The 13,532-nt window shown below is 37.7% G+C and overlaps 1 protein-coding gene across 6 annotated transcripts in view; it reads left to right on the top strand.

Moving 5' to 3' along the window:
- The first annotated feature begins 807 nt into the window (after positions 1-807).
- The window catches only part of LOC110382349 (F-actin-monooxygenase Mical), a 64,515-nt gene continuing 51,790 nt past the window's right edge, over positions 808-13,532 (top strand). For 5 of the 6 annotated variants that reach the window (XM_021342955.3, XM_064035599.1, XM_064035637.1 and 2 more), the window contains exon 1: positions 814-1,112. The gene's annotated coding sequence lies outside the window, so the exon portion shown is untranslated. Of the gene's footprint in view, positions 1,113-13,532 lie in introns of all 6 variants that reach the window. The other variant, XM_064035544.1, reaches the window with a different exon arrangement.

Here is a 13,532-nt window from a genome sequence, read left to right as displayed (position 1 = left end):
CACGTAGTTCGAGAAATTCACATGAGATCGCGTTATCATACGCTGGGCCCTCTATTAAATTCCGGACCCCGGGGTCCCTCGCCATCCCTTACCACGAATAACCAATAAATCTTTGTATTGTAACCAACCAGTAAATATTATACTGTATACAGCCTTTATATTGTATGTACAAAAGGAGGTTTATTTAGTCGGGACTACCGGTAGTGGCGGCGTAGCACGAGTTAGCACCCAGGGCGACATTCTATTGAGTAGCAATGTATGTTTGTTTCATTTAAGTATTATCTTTGATTTTCATTTAAAGTGAACCTCTATTTTCCCAGCAAAAAATACCTCAAGAACTTTTACCGCCTATGAATTTTGTTGGTGAACAAACATAAAACAAGCTGCATTCTAATAAAATTGAGTTTTTTTTTTAAATTATAAATTATCTACTATTGTAATCTACTAGGTATACAGTATGCGTTTCAATAAAACTAAACGCTACAATTAAAGAACAAGATTAGCTCCAAACGAAATTACCGTGCGCCAGCACGAAAGATTAAGTACGAGTGGAGGCAATTTTTTTCGGCGAAGTGCCAAACCATCTTCTTTTTGAAATTCGGACTCGAATGGAGTTTCGTAGCATGCTTTGGCGCACAGCGGCAATCGATGTCTGTCTCTTGACCACAGATTAGTATAAGCATAGATTATACATAGTAATACTAATGTCACTGTCAGTTGAAACCATGTTACAATTTAATTGGCCGTCTAGTGAGCGCCTTACAATTTTTCACGCACGATAGTCTATGGACAAGTGAGTGTTCGTGAGTTCGTGAGTCAGTGAGTGTCGTATCGAAAAAAATAAACGTTAGTACTAGTTAGTAGCAATGGTCGCAGTCGCGATACAAGGGGAGTGTTTTTACTAGTGATTTTCAGGTCAGTATAGTTGTAATATACCACGGTTTGACTAAATCGTGTATTATTCTAACAATACATTATGTGCGCAAAGTTCAAGAATAGTGTAACGATGATTTGGTAACAATGGACAGTGTGTATTTATTTCTAAACGGATTTTTTAGAAATAAAGTGTCGACTTCCAAAAACGAATTACTCATTTGCAGACCTTAATTAAGGTAAGGAACTTTATATTACGCTGGCGATGTGGGTTGGAGATGTTGGGAATAGCCTTGTAAATAGTTAGCTTGAGTTTAGTACAGTTTAGATATAATTTTTCTAATTTTAGTTTGTGTCCGCGTACATTCACCTATCGTATGTGTAACACTTTCTGAACTCGGTTTCGGCTGTCCTGAATACGAATTTAGATACGTAAATGCGATTATTTCTCTTGACTAGCGTTTTTGTCAGAGTAAGTGATACCTGTTTGGTTTTATTTACATCTGTGAAGTGACAGGTTTGCTTCAAGTTTTTATTTTTGTCTCATTATTTGTTGCGGTGCACCTTCATACAACTCTTCAAAGTTTTTTTATTGTAGAAATAGCAATCAGTATCTAATATTCTTTAGTTTAAGAAATCTGTAACTTTTAAAGCAAGAATTTGTAAACACTTTCTATAATCCTAGTCAACCAGGAAATGCACATTTATGGTAAGGTATAGACAACAAAGCAGGTTGCTACCAAGTAGGCAAGTTTTATTGCTTAATTAAAGAACATCAATCATTTAAATTGCTGCATTAACATAAGCAAAGAGAAATGAGGAAATATGTTGTTACTAATTGTTTCTAAAAGTAGTATCAATTTGATATAATAGTGATTTTATGCTGCACTGCAGTCATGGTGGCCTAGCGGGTAATCAACCTCTCAATTACTGTGGGTTCAATTCTAGGTCAAGCAGTACCAATGCAACTTTTCTATGTTCGTATGTACTTTCTAAGTACAATATCTTGGATACAAATGGCTGTTTTGCAGGGCATGTGTACATCCCGGCTGTCATTGCACATATTTGGCCGTTCTTATGATATTGAGGATGTCAGATAGGCAGCTCCTTGTAAACCACTGGTACTCAGCTGCTGAAAGACCTAGGTAGATGATGTTACTTTATTGTATTGAAAGTGTTTAAAAATTTGTAATTTGCTTACAAATTATAGATACACTCTCTACATCTAATTATACTATTGTTCTGTATAATCAGTAAATTACCATTCACAAAATCAATTACAAGATATCATTATAATCATTTAAATGGTATTTAGGTATACCCATTAGATAATTAGCTGATTCCAGCTCAAAATATGGTCTGCAGTAAACTTGTTTGCCAAAGCATAATAAAAAGGAACTTTTAACTAAGCTGCTGGTTATTAACATGGTTTTTATTTAATAGTCAGTGTCATTAACTGTCTACCCTTTTCACATTTATGTTGGAATCAGATTCTAGTTTAACAGGGTGCACCGGCGTACCAGTGTTATACACGGTGATACTGCTTATCACACTACAAATACAAAAATGTTTATTTCGTTACCAAAAATACAAAAATATTGTGATTGGAGCCTTCTTTTAGGCAGATAAGAGACACTGCCTCAACCAAGGCTCCCGGGCAACCCAATATATGTAGGTTGGTGAGACTGATTGTCAGACATTCTGGCTTCTCACTACACGTAACAATTGCCAATGTTGTTGAAATGTCAGCCGGGGTCTACTAATTTATGGTGCTTGTAACACGGAACAATTCATTATGACAAGATGGTCACCCATCTACAGATCTTGTTGACACAGTCAGCAGCAAACTCTTGACCACCCATTGACTGACTGAGCCGACCACGGCATGAAGACATTGTAACTGGTCCATATGTGCATGTGAATACTGTGGATCTTTGAAACTTTTGTTTTGGTTTGACTGGTACAGAGAAAGTTGAAATAACCATACTGATTACTGAAAAGCTGTACAGTATGCCTCAGTCATCAGTCACACGGAACTAGGAAATTATAGAGAGATTATGGGATTGGTTTTAAAGCAATAGTAAAGTTGAATTGATGTTGAGTATGTTTATTACATTCACTATAAAACATAAAAAAATACTTATTAAGACATCATAAAGCTTCAACTTTACTACAGTCATATGATATTATACGGTTATTTTCAATATTTGATTACTTAGAATGTATTACGTAGTAACCTGCTCAATACTTACCATAGCGCTCGTCATCAAACTTTAAGAGTAGTTTACCATTTATGGGGGTAAGTTTGACAGTCAAATAATAGATATTGGGTGGTTGAAAGTTTCAGTACCTGCATAACTTGTACAGATAGCGCGCGAGTTGAATGCAGAGCTTAGGAATGCGGTATGATAGTTGACAAGGATGTCACAGTACTACACTGCAGGCGCGTGAGGTGGGGCGTGCGGATGGCGGGGGGCTCTTTACCTCAGACCCCGACTGCATTCAACTCGCGCGCTATCTGTAGGTCTATTATCACAGCCTTAAAGCGAGGATATGATGATTGCTGATGATCATAATCAGTCAGCTGGATTTTAGAAGCATGGTTATTTGAACATCTTTGGCAGTTGTTACAAGGCGACAGAAGCAAGTAAGTTTGACAACTAGTCTTACTTAAGGGTATTCGGTCGTCCAAGTAGATGGGTTGATGAGGTCAGATAGGCAATTGCTCCTTGTACTCTGCATTTGATTAGACTTCATGCCGACTCCAACATACTTGAGAAAAGGCTATGCAGATGATGCTAAAATATAGAGGTAGAGTTAAACCTGCTGGATTTTGGGGTGCTGTTAGAAATCCATTCGAGCGAATAGCGATGCAGGTGTGCCGTTATATCGTGGTGGGTTAGTACCTTATACATATTGTTCTCGATATCGCACGGGGCTTGGCAGACAGCCAAGTGTGACTCGCCCGCAGTCAGAGCACTTGCACATGAAATATCATATTTTTGATGCATAATACTCGTATTGTTGTTCTTTATTTACAACCGATCCATTTCGATTAGGCATGACATTAGCTTCATATAAATTATGTCTGTAAACCACCGAATTGATGGGCCTAGGTTCGATTCCCGATTCGGTCAATATTTGTGTGATAAGCTGTGAAAGATTGGTCTTGATTGGTTTTTGATTTTATTCTGAAGAAAGTGGTTCGGTTCGAAGGAGCTAGTAACGTTCCTCGTCCCCCAAACACTCGCATTTTGGCGCGCTACTTTCTTAGGAGATATTGTTAGATAGATGTATTAATGCAAAAAATTGCAAAGGTCTTTCCTTTCAATGATATACTTAAGTAAGCGCATGCGCAAGGCATCAAATGGCTGGCCTCGGAAGTTCAGAGAGGCAAACTTATTTGACGAGCGTTATTTACGTTGTTACTGTAGCAGTGTAGACTTGTAGATTGCTCTACGGTGTCCTGTTGAAAAATTGCGGTCTTGGCTCACTAAACCAATCATTTCGCTGGCCAGCTGTACGATCTATTTCAGAATCAATCGATTCAATTTATTCTTAACTAGCCGTTTTTCCCGCGGTTTCACCCGCGTCCCGTGTGGAGTAGCTAGTAGTTTAACCCTCCTATATTGAAATCAGTTGAGTAGTTTCTTAGCCTAAAGGGGGGAAAAAAAATGTTTTGTAATATTGGTTAAGACACTAGTCCTAACTTTAGTATTTTGTTAGTTTTATTCCCTCTTAAAATTAGAACCAGTATTTTACTGCGTCAGATTTACTTCTACGTTAAATGTACACTTGTAGTAGAATTTTTAGAACAGCACATAAATCCCGAGCATTCAATGGGCTTGGGCAACCTTGGGTCGTAGGTCTGTTCAACGTCAGATATTATGGTGTTTTCACTGAGCACTGTTGTAGGCTCGGCTCAAGGGCGAACACATTTGTGGTCACTTGCTATGTTTTCGTGAAATTCTTTGTTGAACTGTGTTGAATCGGGGTAGGACGAGTTCGCAGTTGGCCATAAGGCTGTTCAAACTTAACTGTATGTTAGTTTATTGGATTGACATTAATATTCACACATAACCGACGATATGTTATGCATAGACGCTGACATTCGGCGACTGACAGTCAGTCAGTCAGTCAGTCGCCGAATGTCAGCGTCATTTGAACGCTGCCTAAATACCTACTCTCAAAAATGTCTACATTTCTCTTGTTGTCTTACCAACTTCAAAGATTTATTTCTGACTCCGATCTAATATCAATTTTGTTATTCTACTCTGTATGTAATCGTTTCTCATTCATCAATATTCTTCGAGCCCAATTTAATGTTAATTAATCACAGCTTAAGGATGTGGATTGTGTGCGTGGGTCTGCCCTACTTATTCTCACTATTGCTAATATTTGAACAGTGACAATATTGCTAACAGTCGTTATAATACGAACCTACAAAGTGATATTGGGAATAAAAGTTACAGTAGTGGCCAATTATGACGCTAACAATGCGTAGAATACTGTTCTTGTCAGGCATCTTCAAGCCATTTCATATATTGGGCTCACGTGATAATACTAGTCACCAACTTCAGAACTGCACTTGATCATTTTTCTGTTTGTTTGCTTGTACCCTAAGGGCCGCTAAACTACTGCACCGATTTGAAAAATTCACTGTTGTGAAGCTGCATTCTTCTTGAGTAACAGGCAGTATTTTATCCCGGTAAGGGCAGTGGGTCCCACAGAACGCGGGTGAACAACTAATAGCAAATAATGCGATATGAGAGCATCGACCGTTTATCAGGGTGCAATGGAGATTGCACGCTTCCTCCTTATTGAATGCCGGCAGTAAGTGGCAAGTTAACAAGAAAATTGGCGACACACTTTGTTACCAACCATTTAGTACTTTAAATTCCTTTTTTGTGATACTTTGTCACTGTAAGCAAGGAAAGAGGATATTCAATTGACAGGCCAGTTACCTTTAGGAGGGTTTATCGACCCATTTTTAGAGGAAAATTAATAAGTAGAGCAACCACCTCTAAAAGCGGTTCAATATACACTCTGATATTCAAACTCGATTAGAAAAACCTTTTTTGGATTGTCAGGAACACTCAGGAATAACGAATTGATTATGCTCTTATAGGGGGTGAGCAGTATAGTCACCCTTTTTTAAGATATTCTTCCCAATCTTCATATAAACTCACCCTTTTTGGGTGCAGCAGGATTAATCAGACTTTTGCTAACTAAAGCTTTCTGGACCCCTTTTGTGTACCAGGGCCTCGGTAACTCGATCTTTCGAACAGTCTCACCCTAGCAGGAGTAGTTACCCTGGAACGCGAAAAAAGCAAGTTACTACTGAAAATATCTACTTTATTTAGTGAAGTTTGTCAAAAAAGGTGTCCTGAATAAAAAGCTTTTACTTACTATAAAGTATTTGGCATGTATTTAGACCACTGAACCAGTACATGGTTCTAAAAACCGTCTTGCTATGCAGCAGGCATGCCGTTCAGAATGGTGTGGTTTTGCTAAACATCGGTCTCGAACTTCATTCACGGAACTCGTATAGTAGTTCAAAGAAACCCGTTTATTACAACACTAGTGGTGCACCGTGACTTTGTCTGTTTTTTTTTCAATTATCTATTCGACTAAGCTCTGAAACTCTGATGTGATAAGTTTACTTAATATGGTTTCACACAAAACTTTTAAACTGGACAATCTTGCCGTTAATTGACGTTAAATAATTTACACCTTTTGACATTCAAGTTTTCAATCTACCAGTGTCAAGGACCCATCTGTCCAGACGACCCGAAAATTACCCGGAACCGAACTAAAAAATGTGTTTTTTTGTACAGTTTCTGTATTAAAATCCATGAGTACTGAGTTATTATATTGTCATTATGAACGTACAATTTCATATTAATTGTACTTATGTTTATTTTAGAGCATTGAACCTACTGGATACGATAACAATAGTGTCAACAGTAGTGATAGCATACGCATTTTCGATCACATGATTACGTCCGCTTTCACGACAAATTGATAATGACAAGCATAATCTTGACGTACACATTAAAATGACGTATGACCCTTGGTCTCGTATGTTGGCAGGGGGAGTACATGGCAATGTCGTGTCCAGTTAGTGGAATGCTCTAAGATGTTTATAGACAACGTATTTATTAACCGCATATGGCATTCGTGGCCGTCCTTCCTTATAATACGAGATCGTATGAACGTATTCTTTGTTTGTTTACCAAGAGCCGTGTGAATGTTGTGGTTGCTCAATGAACTTCTGCACAGTTGGGTAGGTACTTACTCGTCAAATAACTTAAGCTCTATGATGTTAGTCATTTTTCGTCCGTTTATCGTCCCACTGCTGAACAACTTTGCTTAGCTTATTTCTATCTACTTGAACCACATTTTTAAACGAAACTGTTTGCATATTAGTCCTAGTGGGTAAAGAACCAACCTCTCAAGTATGAGGGCGTGGGTTCGATTCCAGGACAGGCAAGTGCCAATGCAACTTTTCTAAGTTTGTATGTACTTTCTAAGTCTATCTTAGACACCGATGACTGTGTTTCAGATGGCACGTTAAACTGTAGGTTCCTGCTGTCATTGAACATCCTTGGCTGTCGTTACGGGTAGTCAGAAGCCAGTAAGTATGACACCAGTCTAGCCAAGGGGTTGCCCGGGTGACTGGGTTGAGAAGGTCAGATAGGCAGTCGCTCCTTGTAAAGCGCTGGTACTCGGTTGAATCCGGTTAGACTGGAAGCCGACCCTAACATAGTTGGGAACAGGCTCGGGAGATGATGATAATGATGTTTGCATATTAATTGAATAATGTGATTAATAACCATCCATCTGTGTTAAATACAAAACCGTATTCTCCATTAAAAATATTGATAAATATTGGACATGAAACACACAAACTTTCTCGTACATAACATGTATTAGTATGACAACAATAAAAGTAGGTCTATCAACTACGACAGCAGTGTACCAAGGGAATTTTATGTCAAATACTTAATAAAACTGTACCTTAAGGTTATATACGTTCGATGAATATAAATAACTTCCAAAGAAAGTTATAAATAAAGAGAGATCCTATTCTTATTCCGTACGGATAGTGACATGCCTCGCTTCCATCGCCCTTGGGATTCCGAGCCATTTTCTCGGTTATTCCTTGAAGGCACTACACCCAAAAATAACTACGGACTAAATACATAGGTGTTTCACTCAAGTACATTAGTTATAAATTGGCTTCAGCCGGTGCTTTCACTAGTGTCCTGTGGAAACAACGTGCATCCGGAGAAAAAGCTATTGCTATCCTGGATAATGGGCTATATATGTAAGAAGTTCAATTTCGTCCAGTAGTTCATGAGATTAGTACGTGCAAACAAACTCCACAGCGTATTATGTATTAGTCTTCAGCTAGGAGCGGTCTTCAAAGTGTGTCAGCAAACCCCAGTGGGGTCCACCATGATCAAAGCCTACCGGGATTATTTGAAATAGTTACCGCGGCGCTGGTACATAAAGAGCTTAAGAAGGAACATGATGGGTTTTAATCAGTAAGAGTCTGACACTCCCTCATGCTGCACCCACAGCAGAAGGGGTCATACGATGATTTTGTGTAGCTTCACAATATCTATTGGTATAGAATCTATTGCTACGTGATGCGTCAATACGATTTGTCAAGCGACACATATTTTTGCGACTTTATGAATTAGAAAGTAATATACAATTGCAATACACAGGTAATAACATCGCCTTATAAGTACTTGGGGAAAATTATCTTTTCACTCGATAGAAGATTTGCAACGTGGTGCCAAAAAATAAAGAGTTACTTTGAACGCGATAATCTTAAAAGAAAAGAGAAAGAGAATAAATCAGTGCGAGTTATTTGAGAGCGAGAGCACAGATTATTTAATAGTTACTATGGCGAGAGTTACAGTTTACTTTTCTATCTACATATGTTCGCTTAAAATAGGGATGCACGTAGAACCGCGAGATAGTACAACTATACATTCAATTATGTTAGATGTAATATCATTTGTTTGTGCCCGAAAGGCTCCGACACTACTGAACCGATTTGAAAAATTCTTCCACTGCAAGAAAGCCACACTCTTCCCAAGTAAAATAGGCTATATTTTATCCAGCTACAGGCAGTATTTCTCACGGGACGCGGGTGAAACGGCAAGAAAAAGCCAGTTAAATATAAGATAAGTGTTGCTCATTTGGCTCGCTGGCTGACCTCAATATTGAGCGCCGAGATCGTACGCTCTGGGGGGCTTGACTTCTTAACGTTTGTATGTTAGTCTAATTAATATGAGTAAAAACGTTGCGGGGTTTCCTTTCATCACCTCGAGTAGTGCGCGGTTATTATAAAAATATGCTGAACATATGATAGGCTAGATTTTGTATATGCTGATTTTATCCGAGACTTAGCTAGCTTCCCGAAGGAGCTATGTCCTACATTGAGTTAAAGCATAGCCTGTATCTGTCTCCAGGTCACACCTTTCCTCTAAATCGGTTCAGCAGTTTGTGGCGTGACAGCACAAATATTTAACTCCGCCCATTTTTGCGTTTATATGTAAAAGTAAGAATTATCTATGAAACTAAATATTAAAGGCCATTATCAGTCTTTTCACGTTGGCTGATCGGAAAATCCTCTAGTATTCCGGGTTACTATTAGCTTGTCGATAACTGTCGAATAGTCTAATAGGAAGTTTCGCAACGCCGTATAATTAATACTTAATTACTTTCCCACCTCACACGAGACGCTTGCATAATAATTATTATGAAAATTCGCGGAAGCCTGAGAGATATGCCACGGCTTGCTAAATAATGGTTAGGGATTTGAGCACAATGATTTAATAAACGAAGTAAGATTTTTATAGTTATGATGATATAATTTATGATGAAAGAAGAGTTTTGTACATACCATGGTGTATTATAATATGTAGGGACATTCGATAATTTTAAGCCGAAGTTTTGAAAAGTAATTAATTAAGTAATAAATATTTCGCGGAGGAGATATAGTCAGAAGTCTTTATTTTGACCAGTTTCTGGCCAGCAAACTTGAATTTTACTGGCTCCAGAACAGCCTTGATGATGACAGAAAGAGCTGGATATAAACAAGCAATCTGACATGGCGATTATCCGGATGAATTTTGTTACGATTTTAGACGAAACTTTGCAATAATAATGATTCATACAATAACAATAACACGAAGCCTGTTAAGAAGACGGTACAAACATTGTTTTTGAAAGCACGCCAAGAATATGTTCATAAAAAAAGCTATAATAATTTGTTACTCCTATAATTTGATTTAAATTGATAATGGAAATTAAGTGATTCAACTTTAATTTCAAATGTAATAATTATAATTTTAGTTTGTTAAAAGCGTAACAAAGCTCATTTTTTTATTTTATAAAAAACTTCCTTTTAGCTTTTATGTTTTTTTTTTTTTAATTTTTAAACCATAAATTAATAAATTTTACCTAGCCCTATGCTGAAAGACACAAAATTACAAATAGAACTGTTAAATGAAACTGTTTTGATAAGACATAAATATCGGGACTATTTGTAGCTTTTCCGTGGTCAGTTATTGTATGAGAGTCATCTAGATACGATATTGCGTGTATATTTTTAAACTAATATTCTTTAGCGTGGTCGCTCGCAGTTCATCTATTTTGAGAGTGCTGTACTAAAATTACAATAATAAATACAGTCAAACATAAATAGATCCAGAAGTTATAACCTTACACTCCTCTTTTGAAAGGTGAGAAATATCTGAAGTTGTCAAGTCCCTCTTTGGTTGCAGCAGAGGCAGGCTCTTACAGACTCTTACTGACTGGAACCCTTGTACGTTAGGCTCCTTTTGATCGGGAAATCATCAAATGACCCGTCCAGCGCGAGGGAATGTCAGACTTTTACTGACTAAAACCCATCATGTTTTTTCATAGACCTTTAATGTACCAGGGCCGAAGTAACTCTTTCGAACAATTCCGCAGCCCTGGCAGGCCTTGGCCCTGGGGTTTGCTGACTCTCCTTGATTAGCGCATGTGATCAGCCCTGCTGCATACTACTTCCTCTATGTCTCCGATTTCCGCACGTGGGCGAGTAGCCTACTTGCAAAGTATTCTGGAGCATACATAGACACCACACATCTTAATCTGTAGGCCAGTATCAAAATACCGCGGCAATCTGTACACTGAACTATTTGATGCAGTATTATCTTATCTGCTGGATAAGAAACTTTACCTATTAACACACAAACACACATAAGCATTAGGATTTCATGATACGAGAATAGAGATATATCCTAGGCTATTCGTTCTCCATATGGCACTGTAGATAGAAAAGATGAATGATCTATGGAATGAAACGTAGAGACAATAAATATTTAAAAGAAAACAATAATTGTTATGTTGTCGGCTTCTGTCAGATAAGCAATTTTCAGAATTTGTTTAGTACTTGTATTGATAACGCCGAAACAGAATAACTCTTTATGAACATTAATTTCATACTTCTGAGTTTCTCGCTGTAAAATAAATAAATAATCAAAATACTTGGACTCGAGAATATAGCATGGTTTAACAGTATGAAACTGATGGTCTATTTTATGGGCCTAAAAGAGATGTCAACGAAAGTATCATTCGTGGAAAGTTTATTGCATATTATTATACATATACTAAGATTTTATTTGCAAGATCACCTATTGAGTCACTCGGAACAGGTGGTGTTACTCAGAATCACTGAGAGGGTGGTCTGTGTGGGAGGTCTTACTACATGATTTCTCAGCTAAACAGAACGTCACATGTATTTTGAGGGAACGTCAATACTTTGATTGGCTTAAATGATAGTAATGACGCTTCTAGGTCTACTTAAGATAAGGTCTAGTAGTTCGTATGAATCGGATTCATGAATACAGGAGAATATACTCAGGTCTGACATTAAGTATACTTGAGATATAATCAAGTAAATAATCATTCGTACTACGAAAACTACAATGTGACGACTATCCACATATGAGTCTTTCTTCCATAAATAAGTAGTTGAGTTGTTCTGTGGGCAGAGATAATACGGACGTAGTGAGTCAGCCACACTCATCCGGCGTACTCAAAATGCAATGTTTACAACTTAGCAGATATATGATGAGCTATTATTTTTATTGTTCTGAGTCAACGGTGACATTAGAACCCACTCTATTGGTAATTCAGGTTTTACATGACCTTCAACTACTGAACTTGCCTTCTCGACTTATGTAAATACTAAAAAGCAATTAAAACCTTGTATATCACTCGTAACCAGTGTTTAATGTTTATGCTTATGCAACCAGCCTTGATCGTTAGTTGATATTTGCTGGACTCACAGAGTGATTATTTTATGTTAATAATCTAACGATCTTCATTCACCTACCTATCTGTATTTACATATACATCTGTATGACACGTTTGATCATCAAGCCCACAATAATCACTATAATTAATTATCCGGCTATTTTTATCACAGCGTTGATGTTGCAAATGATGTGCGTAGTCTATCATCGGGATTGATGGAATAATAAATATACAGGAGGTATTTTTATCGGCTTGGTCTAATTATAATGAGTGCTGATATCATAGATGTGTGTATGCATAAGGGATTGCGCCCACGCCTCGGTGGCAATCAGCATCACCTCAGGTCGGGGCGTCATTTCGCGCTCACCGATTCTGAGTAGGCGGCTTGTCTCCGATGCGATGACGTCACGTGCTTTATCATATAGATACATATTAAGACTGGCATACGTAATAATCGTAGGATATTTGGGCACATTTAATTTAACAGGTCTTTCTGACCTATTCTAGTCGTGTTCTCTATCACAATCAAACTACAGTCTGTGACAGAGGCTGCGTTCAAACGCGTATGACAAAGCACTTGGCCTACTGACTGATTGGTCTATCATCCACATTGTTAAGCGATATAATAATTGACGATACGACAATTTGATTGCACTGTATGATGCGAATGGTCTCGAGTGAATGTGAGTCGAGTTACGTCTCACTCAGATGGTTTTACGACGTGCTCGGGATAATGAGATGCTGAGACCAGTCTCTTTTTTCTTAAATTAATTAATACATGTGTCAGGCGTTCGTTTTGATGTAATCTGGATAGTTTATGACTTTAGGAGATGGATTTTATAATCTGCTGGTAATTAGCACCACTTTTTTTTCTTTTAATGTTTAGTAAAACAATAGATATATTTCTGCTGACAATATTTTATTTGAATTTTATGTCCGTCCCAATATAAATGGGTAAAGTCACGTTTTATTAGGAAACGCAGCTGACTCCTATGTCGAACGAAAAATTGTGGTAATTGTGGTAAAAAGTGAAGTATCATTGTTTATGACATCAAATACAGTTAAAAAAGATATCTGATAAGGCCACTTCACACGTAACGACTAACGACTTTTCTATACAAACCGATGTTCAGATTTATCGATCGCGTGTATTACAAATCGTTGCAGATTTTCCGGTTTGTGCTGTCGATCGTCGGCAGCAATTTCTATTCGATATTCAAATGATTGCGCTTGCGCTTGTACGGGCTTGTCGATGGTGATTCGATTGATCGATTTCAATAGGTAGGTCGATTTGACTACACATCGGTAACTAAAATGTGTATCCTGATGATTTC

The sequence above is a fragment of the Helicoverpa armigera genome, chromosome 1, assembly GCF_030705265.1.
Source record: "Helicoverpa armigera isolate CAAS_96S chromosome 1, ASM3070526v1, whole genome shotgun sequence".
NCBI classification, from domain to species: domain Eukaryota; kingdom Metazoa; phylum Arthropoda; class Insecta; order Lepidoptera; family Noctuidae; genus Helicoverpa; species Helicoverpa armigera.
This window is presented reverse-complemented; position numbering and strand designations above follow the sequence as displayed.